General features: G+C 42.4%; 1 protein-coding gene across 2 annotated transcripts in view; it reads left to right on the top strand.

Annotated features, from left to right (window-relative positions):
- Positions 1-208: 208 nt before the first annotated feature.
- TTC1 (tetratricopeptide repeat domain 1) overlaps positions 209-18,295 on the top strand; it is a 75,091-nt gene continuing 57,004 nt past the window's right edge. Inside the window, exon 1 of one of the 2 annotated variants that reach the window (XM_049708489.1) lies at positions 209-479. The gene's annotated coding sequence lies outside the window, so the exon portion shown is untranslated. The remainder of the gene's footprint in view (positions 480-18,295) is intronic. The other variant, XM_049708488.1, reaches the window with a different exon arrangement.

The following is an 18,295-nucleotide window of genomic DNA, read 5'->3' as shown; positions in this document are numbered from 1 at the left end:
GCAGGCTCATAAACATTTGGCGTTCGGTTTCTGTGTTTTCTGCAACTGCCGGAAGCTACCTTCGCCATTCCGGGCGGGGGCGCAGTGCACGCCCAGGTGCGCAGGGCTCTCCTGCGGGCGCCCGGAGCCGGGCGCCGCCGCCGCGTCTCCGTCTGCGCGCAGCAGAAATGAAGCCTTCCGGGGCCTCTCCTTGCCACCCAGAGCCGGCCTTCCTTCCTCTGTACGTGCAGAGACGGGGAAACAGTTCTTTAGACCGCTCCGCTGCCCCTTCCCCTAAGCTGGTGCTGGGAGTGGGGCAAGCTCGGCGCTGAGGAGGACCCGGTTGCCACCTGCCGTCCAACGCGCCTAAGCGACGGGAGTGTGAACGCACCAAGTTGCTTTGCAATTCCCTGGCCTCCCCAGGATTCAGGTCAAAGAGACGGAAGTGCACCAAACACCAAGGGAGTGGATATACTGAACTTCTTACCCGACAGGTAGGTGTACATCTGAGTCCCTTTCTGGAGAGCTTTGGGACTAGTGAGGAAGGTTAGATTCAGACTGCATTTTTCTCTCTGGGCTTTACAGAGGCGTGCCAGGGACTTCACAAAACTATGGGATAAATGTGGGGCATCTCCTGGAGCGCCAGTTTTACGGGGTGAGACAAGAATTAAAACACTTTTAATATAAAACTAGAATTTTAAGATAAACAAGGGACTTGAAAGAAATTTTCCTCTCCCTATAGCCACTTGCAATTGACCTCCCCAGACATTCTGGGTTCTGCATTCACTCTCTCCTGCTGTTAGGGATTTTTTAGTGGGAAAAGCTGAGAAGCTCTAGATAAAGAAACAGGAGCTGTTGAAGAAGCAGTGGAAAGTGCAGTTAGGTAAGCCTTAACTACAGGGAGGCCTCCAGGGAGAAGGTGAGGCAGGGGCATCCAGGAAGACTGCTGAGGAGGGGGAGCTGCAGCCCACCTGCAAGGATGTGGGAAGGCAAAGTGGAGGGGAAGTGAAGGGACAGGAAGGGAGGGTATTCCTAGAGGGAGAGACAACAGAAACACAACCTAGCTGGTCCCCACTGTCAGTGGAAAAAGTGGGCGGCGTGGCTGGGGTGTTTTGGAGGCCTCTGAAAGCACAGCAGGAAATATTTTTAAAATTGATAATCTGTTGAGAGTGTGAAGACAAAGGCAACCTCATACAGTGCTAAGGGGTGATCTTAGTGCAGACATTTTGGAGGACAGTTTGGCAATATCTGAAATATTTCAAGTAAACATTCCTTCAGCAGACCATTTGTAGGCCTCTGACCCACAGGGAGACTCTTACAAGCCCCCAGGGATGTACAAGGATGTTTACTGCAGCTTTGTCTGTAGAAGGGAAAAATGGAAATGATGCAACTGTCCATCCAGAGAAAAACGCTTAGATAGATTATGCACATCCCTGCTGTGAAATGCAATGTGGTGGTTAGCAAGAATGAGGTCCCTGGCTGTATACTGACATAGAAAATCTCTAAAATGAGGTGGACACTATGGAAAAGGCAGATTACATGACCATATATATAGTTTCATTCCATTTACATACATTTTAAAGCTGTATGTTTGAATGTATGATTCTCAGCCGGAAATGGGAATGAGAGTATGTACTAGGGAGAAAAAGAGGAACAGAGAAGGTCTTCTCTTTTTATTTCATATATTCCCTATCTTGGCTTTTTTGTATGTAGAAAATATATATATATATTCCTAAAGTACTCTAAGGTTTTTTTTTAATTGTGGTCAAATACACATAACATAAAATTTACCGTCTTACCTATTTTTAAGTGTACAGTTCAGTGGTGTTAAATATATTTACATTTCACACTGTTGTGCACCAATCTCCAGAACTTTTTCATCTTGCAAAACTGAAACTTGGTCAACAACAGTTCATCCACCCTCTACCTCCCCGCGCCTGCCCCTGGCAACCACCATTCTACTTTCTGTTTCCATGAGTTTGACTAGTCTAGATACCTCATGTACAGTATTTGTCTTTTTGTGATTGGCTCATTTCACCTACCATAATGTTCATTTTGTAGCATATGTCAGAGTTTCCTTTTTTTAAGGCTGAATAATACTCCTTTGTATGTATATACCACAATTTGTTTATCCATTCATTCATCGATGAACATGTGGGTTGCTTCCATCTTTTGGCTTTTGTGAATAATGCTGCTATGGACATGGGTGTATAAATACCTCTTCAAGACCCAGCTTTCAATTCTTTTACATATATATATATCCATAAATGGAATTGCTGAATCATCTGGTAATTCTAATTTTTTGAAGAACTGCCATACTGTTTTCCATAGCAACTGCACCATTTTACATTCACACTAACAGTGCCCAAGGGTTCCAATTTCTCCACATCTTCACCAACAGTTGTTATTTTCTGGTTTTTCTTTCTTTTTTAAATAGTAACCATCTGAATGGGTATGAGGTGACATCTCATTGTGGTTTTGATTTGCATTTTCCTAATGGTTAGTGACGCTGAGGATCTTTTCACATGCTTGTTATCCATTTGTATATCTTCTTTGGAGAAATATCTATTCAAGTCCTTTGCCCATTTTTAAATTAAATTATTTTTTATTGTCGAGTTTCAAGTAAGTTTTTTTTAATATAAATTTATTTATTTTTTAATTTACTTATTTTTGGCTGCGTTGGGTCTTTGTTGCTGTGCACGGGCTTTCTCTCTAGTTGCGGTAATCGAGGGCTACTCTTCGTTGCGGTGCACGGGCTTCTCATGCAGTGGCTTCTCTTGTTGCAGAGCATGGGCTCTAGGAGCGCGGGCTTCAGTAGTTGCGGCACATGGGCTCAGTAGTTGTGTCTCACAGGCTCTAGAGCACAGGCTCGGTGGTTGTGGCACACAGACTTAGTTGCTTCGTGGCATGTGGGATCTTCCCAGACCAGGGCTCGAACCTGTGTCCCCTGCATCGGCAGGCGGATTCTTAACCACTGCGCCACCAGGGAAGCCCCTCAAGTAAGTTTTAAAGTCAGTTTTATTGGGGTATAATTTATATAAAATAAAACTCACTCTTGGGGGAGATAAACTAGGAGTTTGGGATTAACATATACACACTACTATGTATAAAATAGATAACAAGGACCTACTGTATAGCACAGGGAACTGTGTTCAATGCCTTGTAATAACCTATAATGGAACAGAGTCTGGAAAGGAATATATATATATATGTGTATATATATGTGTGTGTATATATATATATATATATATCTGAGTCACTTTGCTGTACACCTGAAGCTAACACAACATTGTAAATTAACTATACTTCAATTTTTTTAAATGGTTTAAAAAAATGTTTTAACTCTTTTTTTAAGAGTATGGTCTGATAAATTTTGACAAACGTATGCATTCGTGTAACCAATACCAAAATCAAGATGTAGAAGATTTTCAACACTCCCCAAATTTCTCTCATGCGCCTATGCAGTCAATCTCTTCCCACTTTCAGTCCTAGAAACCACTGATCTTCCCTACAGTTTTCCCCAGTGTCATACAGATGAAATCCTCTCTGGAGGAACTAAATATGGGAAACCTGAGTCTTAGTCCCCTCATCAGACCCCGTGTCTCTCTCTTTTTTTTTTTTTTTGAATTTTATTTTTTTATACAGCAGGTTCTTATTAGCTATCTATTTTATACATATTAGTGTATATATGTCAGTCCCAATCTCCCAATACATCACACCACCACAACCCTACGCTGCTTCCCCTCCTTGGTGTCCAGACCCTGTGTCTCTCAGAGTGGGATCTTGTGAGCTGTTTGGAGGTCTTTCTAGCATCTGAAACACAAAACTTTTTCATATGTATATAACCTTCTGTATCTGGCTTTGTCCACTTAGCATTATGCTTTTCATTCATGATTTGCATGTATCAGTAATTCATTTCTTTTTTATTGATGAGTGGCATTCCATTGTATGGATAAAGCACAATTTGTTTATTAATTCCCCAGTTTATGGACATTGGGTTGTTTCCAGTTTGGGGGTATTATTAATAAAACTACTGTAAACATTTGCCTACAAGTCTTTGTGTGTGAATGTATGTCTGTTTTCCTTTCTTTTGGGTAGATACCTAGCAGTGAGATTGCTGAGTTGTATGGTAACTTTATCAAAACTGCCAAACTGTTTTCCGAAATTGCTGTACCATTTGCATTCCTGCCAAGAATGTGTGAGATTTCTAGAAGCTCCACATCCTCACCAACATCTGGTATTGTTAGTCCTTTCAAATTTAGTCATTCTAGTAGGTGTATAGTTTCCCTTGTGGCTTTAATTTGCATTTCCCTAATGACTAATGATATTGAACATCTTTTTTGTGTTATTTGCCCACTGTACATCTTCTTTGGTCATGTGTCCAAATCTTTTGCTCATTCTTATTGTTTTTTTAAATCTTCTTATTCATTTTTAAGAGCTCTTTATATATCTTAGGTCCAATTCTTTTAATATATACGTGCTTTGCAAATATTTTCTCCCAGTTTGTCTTGTCTTTTCATTTCCTTAACAGCGTTCATGCTTTTTATTGTCCTATAAGTAAATTTTGAATTTAAGAATCAAGCAAACCCGGCAGACAGCTCTGCATGGTTGATGAGGCTTTTGGGGAGGAAAAGTTGGTCTTTGAGCAAAGGAATGCAGAGAAAGGAAAAATTTGTCCTTCTTCATTGGGAGGACTGAATGGAAAAGAGAAAAGACAATTGCTCCAGGTTCAAGCAATGTCCAAAGCTTTGTTGGCTGACTCTGCTCTGCAAGCAGAGTGAAGGTGGAGCTCCCCGACAGGATGAAATAATGACATGAATAAATGTGTAACTGTAGACAGGGGTAAGTGTTAAAAAGGCAAGATGCACAGTGCTCTGGCAGCTGAGGACCAGCCCCCTGGCCTGGTGGGGGGTGGCTTTCCTGAGGAAATGAAGCCTGAGCTAAGCTTTGAAAGGGTGGGAAAGGGAGCATTCCAGGCAGAGGGAACAGCCCATGCTCTGGCAAGAGGATGCTTTCTGAAAGGCTGGGGTTCATGGTGCTGATTGAAAGGCAGACAGGGACCAGACCATGCAGGGTCTGGAGGACTTTAGGTGGGTTTTTTTGTCTTCATCCTAAGAGATTGGGATCAAAAAAGTGGGTGATGTGATCAGTTGTGCATTTTGGAAAGATTAATTTGGCTGCTGAGTGGAGAATTAATTAGAGAAGAAACGGAGAATTAGTGTTCCATCAAAGTTAGTTAGTTAGTCAGTCCATCTCTCTAAAATGGCCATAATTAAAACAACAACAACAAAAAACCCAGAAAGTAACATGTGATGACAATGATATGGAGAAACTGGAACCATTGTACATTGCTGGTGGGAATGTAAAATGGTACAGCCCCTATGGAAAACAGATTGGCAGTTACTCAGTAACTTAAACATAGAATGACCATTTGACCTGACAATTCCACTCCTAGGTATATACCCAAAAGAATTGAAAACAGGGACTCAAACAAAAACTTGTACATGAATGTTCATAGCAGCACTATTCACAATAGCCAAAAGGTGGAAGTAACCCAAATGTATATCAGCTGATGAATGGATAAACAAAATGTGGTATATCCATACAATGGAATATTATTCAGCCATGAAAAGGAATGAAAAGTACTAATACATGCTGCAACATGGATGAACCTTAAAAACATCATGCTAAGTGAAAGAAGCCAGATACAAAAGGCCAGATGTATGATTCCATTTATATAAAATATCTAGAGTCAGCAAATCCATAGAGACAGAAATCAGATTAGTGGTTGCCAGGGCTAGGAGAGGAGGAAATGGGGAATGACTGATAATGGGTACAGGGAGGCCTTTGGGGTGATGAAAGTGTTCTGGAACTAGGTAGCTGTGATGGTTGCACAAAATTGTGAATATACTAACTGTCACTAATAGTAAATTTCATGTTATGTGTATTTTACTATAATAAAAAATTTTAGTTTGTCCTCATATCCCCTCATCTATGCAAGAAGGAAGTTGATTTCATTACATGCTTCTGGTCCTAACTTTTTAAGATGCCATAACTGCTCAGCTAGTGTACGTTGCTCTCTGACCACCCACAGGATGACTTAAGTAAAACACTGAATAGGCAATAATATTAGACTATAAAATGAGAAAGTACTCTTTTCAGTGTCTTTTAGTCCTTCCCATTACGTCAAATTGAAAGTCTGACTTTGATACTAGTAAAGCCCTAACACCCCTCTAACACTTTCTCTCAACCTCTGTCTCTCTCTCTTCCTCCCCCCTCTCTTGTTTAAGTACAGAGAAAGCACACCTCAGGCGCAGCCCTTTAGATAGGCAGCCTCAGAGCTCAATTTTAATCATATTGTTTTGTTTTCATTGTATTTATTTTGTTGAAAACTTCTCTTTGGAGCAAGTGGCACTAGTATTTCAACTGTGCAGATTACCTAAAATTTTTCTTTTAAAATAGATTTTAGGGCTTCCCTGGTGGTGCAGTGGTTGAGAGTCCGCCTGCCGATGCAGGGGACATGGGTTCGTGCCCCGGTCCGGGAAGATCCCACATGCCGCGGAGCGGCTGGGCCCGTGAGCCATGGCCGCTGAGCCTGCGCATCCGGAGCCTGTGCTCCACAACGGGAGAGGCCACAACAGTGAGAGGCCCGCGTACCGCAAAAAAAAAAAAAAAAAAAAAATTATTAAGTGGGGAAATTATTTTTAAATATGTATTTTATAATAATAGAGGACCACAGAAATAGCAAAAATCATGGTGTGGCTATGCTAATGACTGAAGTCTGGGAAACAGTGCAGTGTTCAATTACTGCTGCTACTTCTCAGGATCTAGAGGCCATCAAACCCGTGTAAATTATGGGCTGTGGACAAAGTTCTGGCTAAGACTCGGCTAGTACCAGCCCTCACCCATCTCCCACCCTGTCACTGTGTCACTGTGATGGAGCGAGGGGAGTGAGCCAGGGAGGCCTGTGGCTTGGAAATTAAAGCTGAGGAGACAGGAACTGGCTTCTCATCCAAGGCCCTTGAAGCTGACCTTGAGGGTAACTGGGGACTCAGCTGTGACTCCCTCACAGAAATCCTCAGCAGGGGAAGGGATGGATGAATGGTGAAAAGAATCAGTCAACCTGATCAGACTCACTGCTTCTCAAACCCCACCTCATCCTCCCGAAGTGAGAGGATCTGTTAGAAACAGGTCTTCATGAGTTGTGCTCACCCTGCTGGTCCCAGTTACCCTCCCAAGAGGATGCTACTGGCAGAGTCCGTTCCTGTGAGACGAGGTCATAATAGCTCTCCAGGCAGCCTCCACAAGCACTCAGACTTCTTCTCATCATTCATCCTATTCAAGGAGCCCCTCAGAGCAGGGTTTACTAAGAAGCCCCCAAATAAGTACTGTTTCTAAATCTAAGATCTAAAGGGCTGTTCATTTCAAGGTATAATAAAAGCAGCTCTCTGTGCTTTAGTTCTTAGAAAAATCTTCCTAGATAAAACATTTTGGGGAGTTTCCAATGTCCTTCAAACTGATGCCTTGAGAGCCCCAGGACTTTAGCCTAGACAGCTGGGTTAAATAGCAAACCAGCTCTGTAGCTTCCTGAGGGGAGGGAGGATCTATAAGAAATGCTAAAACATCACTGGGATAAATTAGTGGACAAGTTAATTGGTCTCATTCCTGCTCTAAAAGGCAGTTCTTGATGGGGAGATTTTTTTTAGAATCCACTCTTTCCTAACATAGACCTAACTCTGTACAGTGCACGTGTTTGGTCAGAGTCAACAAAACATTGGTAATCATGGCAAAGAGTATGTTTCTTAAAGCTCTAGTTCTGCCTGTGCCTGGGAACATTCTCATACAAATGTTTCTTCTCCCTTTAAAAACAGAGTTTAAAAAAAAATAGGTATTCAAATGATGATTATGTTTTGGCTCAAAAGGTATCACAAATCAAGATATAACTTTGTACAACTCCCCAGCAGAACCCAGACAAAAGAAGAGCCCCCTTAACTGAACTCAGCTCCTAGAGTAGAAAAGTCCTGTTTACAAACTTGGGAGAGATGAGTGGTAGGAAGCTAAGGGACAAGACTGGAAGGTCAGGCATGGGAGGGGTGCTTGTTGAACCCCGGGACTGTTTGTATGTATCCATCAGCACATGGCCTCACAAGCAGCCCTGTCCTGGGACTCCCAGACACAGGAGGGGGAGACCCAAGTTCTACGCTCTGATCCAGAAGGAGTGTTAAACTTTCGGTAGGAGACCTCCACCTAGAAAATAGGTCTCAATCTGTGGGTGTCTTCTGCCCTGAAGTCAGGCGAAAGAGGAGTGGAAGGTAGACAGTTGACGTTGCTTCTTGCTGTTCCTTTTTGTCCACACCAGAAAATAATTAATTTGTTTTCTTCCTAAGTGCCTGGTGGTAAAGAGTGATTAATTCATTTGAACCATGCAGGTGGGGTAGAACTAAAGTATGCTGAAAATAATTGAAGTTAGCCTCACAAAATCAGTGGGCACCTCACCAGAGGTGAAACTTTGAAACTAAATAATGGACCTGTTTATGAGGACTGGATAATTTGTTAAATAATCTTAATTTTGTACCCTTTAACCTACCTCCCCAAAAGTTGTCTGATTCAGAAAAATCACAAAAGAGAGTTAACAAGAGAATAAGTACATGGAACAATAAGAGATGCTCCCCTGGATTTTTTTCTTAGAACATTAATAGGCCCTACTGGGTGGTTAATCTATTTCTATGTGTTGTGGTTTGGTTTTTTTTTTTTTTGGCTGTACCGCGTGGCTTGCGGGATCTTAGTTCCCTGACCAGGGATTGAACTCATGCCTCCTGCAGTGGCAGTGCAGTCCTAACCATTGGACTGCCAGGGAATTCCCTATGCATTTGTATTTGTAGAAAATCTGTTCATCCTCATCCCCACTAAACAAAATCTGAAGGGCAAAGTTTGACAATATACTTTTGGAGAGAATGTTGGCAAACATGTATAGTACTCCTGGGAATGGAAGTAAAGAAAACCTCTTAAGGAGGAAGACACTTCAGCCACCCCTGAGCTAAGGAATTGCAAATGCCGACTGCCTCCTTAGTAAGAGGGGGAAGGAAGAAATAGAGAGTTTAAGCACAATGAAATATTTTGATAAATTGTCCTGCCCATATACTTACATAATGAAGTCAGAGTATTAGTCACCCCAGGCGGCCATAACAACATACCACAGTCTGGGTGGCTTAAATAACAGAAACTTATTTTCTCACAGTTCCAGAGGCTGGAAGTCTAAGCTCAAGGTGTTGGCAACGTAGGTTTCTCCAACGCCTCTCTCCATGGCTTACAGATGACTGCCTTCTCACCATGTCCTGACATGGCCTTTTCTCTGGCCTACGCATCCCTGGTGTCTCTCCCTCTGCTTATAAGGTCATCAGTCTTATTGGAGTAGGACCCTACCATTATGATCTCATTTAACCTTTATTACCTCCTTATAGACTCTATCTCCAAATATAGTCACATTGGGAGTTAGGGTTTTAATATATGAATTAGGGGGGAAACAATTCAGTCCATTACAGTGTATGAAAATTTTCTGGAAGGATACGCAGCAAACTGTTGCTAATATCACTTCTGGGGAGTGGTGCTGGGATTCCAATTTAGTCTTATTTCTTCTACGGGCATTTTTTTCCTCCTACCTGAATTTTTTTAGTGATATTATTTTAACAGATGATGATAAGAGGATATTAATTGGAAGGGGTGCCAAATTTTAGCCTGCCCAGTACACTTACAGAGGCCCAGGCAGCCCTGAGTGTAGAAAGCCGTGTGCCTCGCTTCTAGGCCCCATGGCTCGGGAAGCCTAGTTTGGAAGGCATTAGCATCCCAAGTGGTCCCCAATCCATCAGTGCTGGGGAAAGGGATGTCCAAGGAAGGAAAGGACCAGGTGGGGAAATAGCGCCGTCCTGTTGACAAGACCATAGGCCAAGAGTACCACCCGTAGGGCCCCAGCTCTGATGGTAAAGGTCCAGCAGAGTGGCCACAGGAGCGGGGTTGAAGGGGTGTTTGGAGCGGGGTGGAAGGGGTATTCACAGCCCCCTACAACCACTCACTTCTCATCCCACATTCTTCCTGTGAAGTCAGCATTGCTGGCAGAAATAACATCTCAAGGGCTTGTGCAAGAAATCTGAGGAATAAATGAGAAGTTGCTTTCATCCCCTGAATTTATATAAACTTCCTAACTGCTTCCATGTCTGTGGTTGTTAGCCACTAATTATTAGGTGTTCTGCCTCTGTCAGCATTTTCATAAACTGTTCCTTTCTGTGAGACATGATAAGCATTTAATCAAGGCTGAATTCGAGGCATGTGTACCAGAGGGAGGGGAGAGGGGTGCTGGGGGTAGGTGGGGGGTAGATGGGAATGGTGAGTGTGGTTTTGAAGCTGTGAGCCAATACGGAAGAAAGAGCACTGAACTGCGAGACACTGAAACAGAAATAGTAGCAACAGCTGCCTTTAACTCTGCACTTGAAATTGGGCCAGGCACTGCGTTAAGTTCTACGCATCGTCTGATCCTCACCAGAAAACCTTGGTGTTGCGCTTACAAAGTGAGAAGCTCAGAGACAGTCAGCCACCCAGCCAGCAAGAGCTGTGTGTCAGTGAGGGAGTTGGCTGCACGTAACAGAACACAAGTAGCAGTGGCTTGAGCAAGTCAGATTTTTTTCTGTCGTGTGAGAAGTCTGGGGGTAGGTGACCCAGGGTTAATGCGGCCACTCCATACCATGAGGAGAGCCCCGTGTCCCTTCTAACATTTGCCTGTACTGTCCTTCTAATGTGGACGCAATATCTCTCTTCCAGGCAGGAAAAGGAAAGGGACACGGGCAAAAGGCACATACAGCTGACTCTGTCCCCCTTTTATCTAAGGAGATTTCCAGAAAGTCCCATCTCTGTGTGCTTCCACTGCATCACGTGGCCATGTTTTTTGCAAGATGGCTGTGTGTGCCTGATATTGTGCCAGCATTTACATATATTATTGTATTTACTCTTCATAATAGCCCCGTAAGGAAGGCCTTTTCAACCCCTGGGTTCTAGTTTTTTTTTTTTTTTTTTTGTGGTACGCGGGCCTCTCACTGTTGTGGCCTCTCCTGTTGTGGAGCACAGGCTCCGGACGCGCGGGCTCAGCAGCCATGGCTCACGGGCCCAGCCGCTCCGAGGCATGTGGGATCTTCCCGGACCGGGATACGAACTCGTGTCCCCTGCATCGGCAGGCGGACTCTCAACCACTGCGCCACCAGGGAAGCTCTGGGTTCTAGTTTTATCCCTGCTATTACATAGCTAAGCAATCCTAAATAATCGCTTTCTCTCTCTGGCCCCCAGTTTTCTCATCTGCTTTATGAAGGACTAGACTAGAGAAGGAGTTCTTAACTTAAGGTCTACAGAACCTTGTCGGGAACCTTGTCGGGACAGAACCTTGTCTCATCTGCTTTATGAAGGACTAGACTAGAGAAGGAGTTCTTAACTTAAGGTCTACAGAACCTTGTCGGGACCATGGATAAAATTCAGGGAGAAGGGTTGTGAATTTGGATGGGGAAAACTATTTCATTCCTATTTTCCCTAACCTCTACTTGAAATTTAGCATTTCCTTCTATTATGACTGTAGGCAACGGACCACAGTAATATTAGGAGAATCTGTGACTTTTTCACCAAAAGAAATCACAGATATTTTAGAGCATATTATAGTTGCATATTATAGTTGTTTCAGACATGTTAAGTTATCATTTATGTTTATCACTACCTCAAAATTATGGTAGTTATTAGACCTGCCATATTTAATGTGTTAATAAAGAGACATACATTTATGTAGATCTACCTTACAAATTTTTTCTCATATTTTAGTAACTATATTTCAAAATAATTTATTTTCTTCATAATCCTGTGTATTTTGCTTTATGCCTTTAAAAACATTTTCTAAGAAGGGGTCCATAGCCTTCAGCAGACTACCAAGGAGTACATGGAACAAATGAGACAAAGCTTCTGAAATATGAGCTCTCTTTGTCCCTCTGGCTGTAAATGAAACTATGCCACTAGCTATCACGGTCATCCTGAACAAGACCCTTCAGCTCTCCATTTCCTTAGTTTTCTCTTCTGTAAAATGAGAATAATACTTGCCTTATCTAATTAAGAACTGCTAGGAGAACCAGAGAAATCTGCACGTGAGCACACACAGATGCAGAGCTTGTGCCTTTTCAATTATGCACAGTCAACTTCTGAAGTACTAAGTAAATGATAAGGGTTATTAAATTATCCAACCTTAGACCTATTTCCTAGAGATGCTGGTGTTTTTCTATCACTTCTAGACAAGTGTCCTGAGACAGCCATATATTTTCCTAGTGCCAGAGTGGGATTGAACTAGTATAAAATTCAATAATAAAGGGGAAATTGCACCTTAAATGCACTCGGATGGAACTACTTATGAACACAAGGAGATAAAATGAGATTTCTCCAATGGGTCATATAACTCCATACCTTAGGCTCTGAAAAACTTAAGCCAATGTACCATGGTTAAAAGAAAAAATCATAGATCAGCCAGTCATTTCCTCTGTAATCTCTAAATACAGGGATAATTGGACAAATGACAGGAAAATTGAGAAAGTTGGTTTGTTTCATAATCTGTGCCTTTAAAATACCTGTGAATATTTATCAAATATTTATTCATCCAAGAAATCTGCTGAGGTGACCATAATTAATGTTTTTTTGTTTGCGGTACGCGGGCCTCTCACTGTTGTGGCCTCTCCCGCTGCGGAGCACAGGCTCCGGACGCGCAGGCTCAGCGACCATGGCTCACGGGCCAAGCCGCTCCACGGCATGTGGGATCTTCCCGGACCGGGGCACGAACCTGTGTCCCCTGCTGCATCAGCAGGTGGACTCTCAACCACTGCGCCACCAGGGAAGCCCCCATAATTAATGTTTTAAATAGCAAAGTAAATATCTACAAATATCTTAACTTGCTAAATCATATTTTAGAAATGACCTCAAATTATGTTTGGGGTGTTACTTAGTGCTTTCACAGTCTTAAACTCAAAGACACAGGATATTGGGAGGTAGTCAGCTTGGCCAAGGAAGATGGTTCCTAAACAAGCTGGTATTTTGATTGGTTTCCCCAAGGATTCAGGGAAATACTTTGGGATGTTTTTGTCACAGAGGATGTCTGGTTTGCACAATGGAAGCTGCTCTTTTTTTCTGGCTTTGAGAAAATGTCAGTCTGATTCTGGTGTCTGAGCCTCATAGAGAAGAACCCAACTAAAAGTTAGGATTAGGGGAAATTTTTATGCTACTAAAAACGAAAAAGAAAAGCCTACTTATATATATATATATATATATATAAATAAAAACAGAGAATAAACCCTGGTTTTCTTATGATCCTAGTGAGAGATCATTCATTCATTCATTCATTTACTCATTCATTTGTTTACGAGTGTTCCTTGACTGCTTACATTTTGCAAGGCACTGTGCCAAGCACAACTGATGTGGACTTTGCCTTCCTGACACTTAAGACTAATGTCATTAACATTAAAAATTTTAAGAGACAGGCTCTGTTCTAGTATTTTACTTATGTTAATTCATTTATGCTTCCCAATCACCCTAGAAGGAAAATACTGTTACCTCATGTTACATTATAGATAAGGAATGGGGAGTTTATTAAAGTTAAGGAGCTTGTCCAAGTTTACAGGACTAGGCGGGGGCTGAGCTGGGATTCAGTCTCAGCCAGTCTGATGCCACAATCCGTGCTCTAAAACAGCGATTGGCAAACTACAGTCACTGATCAAGTCCAGCCCAATGTCTGCTTTTGTAAATAAAGTTTTATTGGAACACACATGTTCTCATTCATTTACATGGTGTCTTTGGCAGCTTTCAGGTGATAATAGCAGTCTAGTAGTTGCAGCAGAGACCACATGGCCCACAGGCCCTAAAATATTTACTACCTGTCCCTTTCCAGGAAAAGTTAGCCAACTCTTGCTCTAAAACTGCTATGCTTTATCTGTAGCAGAAAAGACAAGAAGTAAGTAAAATAATTGAAAATAATTTTTTAACGTGCCATGATTCATGAAATGGAGCCCTGTGAAAGAGAATCACTGGAGTGGTGGGGTGTGGTTAGAGGCATCCTCTTTAAAATGTGAGCCCCCAGAGAGGGGACCTCCAAGCTGAGATCTGAAACCTGGGACAGAGCTTATTGCTGTGGAATTTGTAGGTTATTTAGCTCCCCCAATATCCACTGGCTCTGCTTTGACCTGAACAAAGGATGACAAAGAAACCAGTCTCCTTTCTAGAGTGAAAAAATTTCCTCCCCCTTTAAATGGGAGCCTGGGAGGATTCAGTGAGGGGAATGACAGATGAAAATGTTCAGCACAGTGCCTGACAACCAGTTGGCACTCAGCAAACAATCCCTTCTTCCCTCTGACTCCCGTCCTTGACACCTGCTGGACCAAAATTGGCCTGCTGCCTGAACTTGCAAAGGTTTATACATCCTGAACACAATGCTTTATGCTTTAAAATGGGCATTGACATTTAATATAGTAAAGTGAGGGTTGGAAGTATGTGTCCTAACTCAGAATAAATTGTTTGGTCCAGCGGATGAGTCCCAGGGGAAAAAAATGTCCTAGCTCAGTCATTCCATTTGTGGTTGGGGCACGAATTCCCTTTCTTGATCCAAAGGACCGAGATTGAGGGCAGAGGGGGGTTGGGCAGTAGGGCAAGTGGGTGCAGGATGCTTGCCTTGGCAGTCTTCTGCATGACTCCCTCCAAGACTGTCAGACTCCATTTTATATGGTACCTTCATCCATCCATTACCAGCATTAAAGGCCTCATCTTTAACCAGGCTCTGAGCCATTAGCTTGACAATGAAAAACTGCTGAGTTTTCCTGCCAAGTATATATCCATATTTTTTATAGATATAAATCACCTTCAAAGCCACTTCTCCTTTAACAGTTAAGGTGACTATATCTGCCCACCCCTTTTGTTCTTTAGAAAAGCACAGACTTTGTGGTTAGACCCAGCTTTATGTCCTTGTTCTGTTCGACTAGCTGTGTGACCTTGGGGAAAACTTTTAACCTCTCTGAGCCTCAGTCTTATCATTTGTAATAATCATACCTATCAATGTCATCCATTTATACAATATTTGAGTTTCTATTGTGCAGCAGGCATTGTGCTGGGCTGTGTGGATTTCACAGCAAAGAAGACAGACAAGAGCTCAATCCTTGCGGCTCTTACAGTCTAGTAGAAGGAGTTATTATAATCAAGTAAATAAATACTCAAGATTGTTACAGATGTGATAAATGGTATGAAGGAGACCGGGTGATGTAATAGAGTGAGCTACTTAAGTGATATTTAGGCAAGACCTGCAGAATGAGAATGAGCAAACCATGGGAAGAGCTGTTAATGGCATCAGGCAGAGGGAAAGTGGAACAGAAAGGTCTTGAGATGGGGAAAATATTGTGTTTTAGGAAGGAAGAGAGTAGTCAGCACCCAAGAGGGACAGTGGTACAAGATGAGGTCAGAGAGGTAGGTAGAGATCAGCTTACATGGGCCTTATGGGTCATGACAAGGAATTTTAGATTTTATTCTAATCAGACTGAGAAGCCAGTGAAAATGGTTAAGACTTGAACAGGACTCGTGTGTTTAAAAGATCAGTCTGGTTACTACTGCATGGTGATGGGATCATAGGAAGAAAGGGTTAAAGTAGGGAGGCCAGGGTTGTTGTAAGGATTACCTACAATTACAAATGTAAAATAATGCGCACACCCCCTGACACACCTGATTCAAGGTTTTTTTTTAAATTAATTAATTAATTTATTTTGGCTGCGTTGGCTCTCCGTTGCTGTGCGCGGGCTTTTCTCTAGTTGTGGTGAGTGGGGGCTACTCTTCGTTGCAGTGCGCGGGCTTCTCATTGCCATGGCTTCTCCAGTTGTGGAGCACAGGCTCTAGGCATGCAGGCTTCAGTAGTTGTGGCACGTGGGCTCAGTAGTTGTTGCTCGCAGGCTTACTTGCTATGCAGCACGTGGGATCTTCCCGGACCAGGGCTTGAACCCGTGTCCCCTGCATTAGCAGGCAGATTCTTAACCACTGCACCACCAAGGAAGCACCCTGCTAGAACTTTAAAAATTGCATACATTACCGAATCCAAGCCTGTACTGCTCACCACACGACAGGCCAATAAATCGAGAGACGAGGGGCAAGGAATAGTGACTTTATTCAGAAACCCAGCAGACCGAGAAGATGGTGGACTACTGTCTCAAAGAACCATCTTACCTGAGTTAGAATTCAGGCTTCTTTCATACTAAAAGGGGAGGGGGTGTGGCTAGTTGTTGCAAACTTCTTATGCCAGAAATCCTTTATTCTTGCAGCTGTCCACATAGATGTGGTCACAATGTTCCTATAAACCTCCAACAAGCCAAATGTTATCCTCTGTTCTGCAACTTTTTAATGGGAAAGTGTTATACCTTTAAAGGTCAGAGCCTTGAGAACGAGCTGTCTGGTCTATCGCAGGCTATAGGCAACATTCTTTTACAAAGGTACAGAGCCAGCATGACTAAGCACAGGCGACAGAGCACAAGGGTTAGAGCTAAAGGAATAGATCTAACATGGGGTCAGGTTTGTTCTTCTCTGTTACACATACATGTCTCACATCTATTACTATTGGACATGCTGATCACAGGGAAACAGAAATCTAGAAATTTAAATGCACAGGATGTTAACTCTTGATTATGTCTCCTATCAAGAAATCTCAATTTGAAAATTAGAACTGGAAAAAAAAAAGCCATAGCATCCCTTGGAAACACTATAAGAATACAGGATCTACCTGTTAATTATATATTTTTATATACATCCCTGACTATTCCTGGATATTGGACCCTGCTTTAGCAAATTCAAGCACCCCAACTCTGGGAGAAGGAGCCCAGGACTTAGAGGATACCAGAGTGTAAAGCTTTGTCCCCAAAGCTGGGCTCAGTAGCCTTGTGGTATTAATATATTCACATTGAGCACAAAAAGGACTGAATCAGTGTAGCATAGACTTAAATCTCTAGCTCCAGGGAGCATAGATGCACAGAGCCTCCTAAAGTTTTAGTACAGTGTGTACATAATAAGTCACTGGGAGAGGCAGGAGTGATTTCCATCTCTGCCTGCAGATTCTCCACAAAGCAATTAAAATAAATTGCTTTAATTTAAAATACAGTTAAAGTTTGAGCTGGGGTCTGTACAACGTGTTTTAGGTTCGTTATCCCATTTAAGCTTCATGAAACTTTCCGAGGTAGGTATTAAGGTTTAGTGACTTGTCCAAAATTATATCACACAGCTGCTAAGAGGCAGAGCAGGGATTCAAACCCAGGCAGTCTGACACTAGAACTTACACTCTTAACCACCATACTGGGCAACAATCCCGTTGCCATACCAGTGACCCAGAGGAGCACCCTTGAGTATAAGACTCCTTCTCTAATATCTTCCATCACTTCTACCCATTGCTGAGACTTGCTTACCCCCTTCCTAGTCCCTGCTCTGCTCCCAGCCCAGAGCTAGCTGGCCCAGACCAAGTGGGCAACTCCTTATGATTGAGAGATGGGCATGTGCCACTAAGAAACCACCCAGCTGCTCCCCCCCAGGGAGAAAAGCAAAGAGTAAATGATTATTTTACTACTCTCCAGATTTATTGCTGTACCCACCACAGGGTCTAGTATGCTGCCTAGCATTCATTCATTCATTATTTATTCATCCATGTTCAGCTTCCATTCTTTCAACAAACAGGTGCTCAGTCCCTTGTCTGGGGGGGTGTAAATGAAAACTTCACACATATTATCACTATTAATAATATTATTGGTTATCATTAGTAACACAAGTAATAATTAAATTACTATTAGTAATTGGTCATAATAGTGGTAATACTATAATACCTTCGTTAATAATAATGATTACAATAACAGCAAATATTTATTGGGCACTTGCCACGCTAAGTGCTATTAATATTAAAGTATTTTTTTCTATCTTAAGCCCTTCACTTTCTGTGTTTAATTCTTACAACGGTGGTATAAGGAAGTTCCAGAAGTCTCAAAATCTTCTTACGCAACCCATCAGAGCACTGAGTTACTCAGTGTTTTGGCCATAAATTCCTGAAAGAGGTTCATTCACCCATGTGATAACAGGATGTTCACTGACCCCTTACAACTGTAAACAAGACAGACATGGTCTTTGCGCTGGGAAAATAACAGAACTGCCCTCTAGATGAAAAACATTTCTTTTCCTTTTACAGAGGGGTTGTAAGCACAAAGAGACAAAATCTCCATGGTTCCCAGAATTGACTGGTGGGCTTGCA

Source organism: Orcinus orca, chromosome 3, assembly GCF_937001465.1.
Source record: "Orcinus orca chromosome 3, mOrcOrc1.1, whole genome shotgun sequence".
Taxonomy (NCBI): Eukaryota; Metazoa; Chordata; class Mammalia; order Artiodactyla; family Delphinidae; genus Orcinus; species Orcinus orca.
Note: the sequence above shows the minus strand (reverse complement) of the source record. Positions and strands in the feature narration are given on the sequence as shown.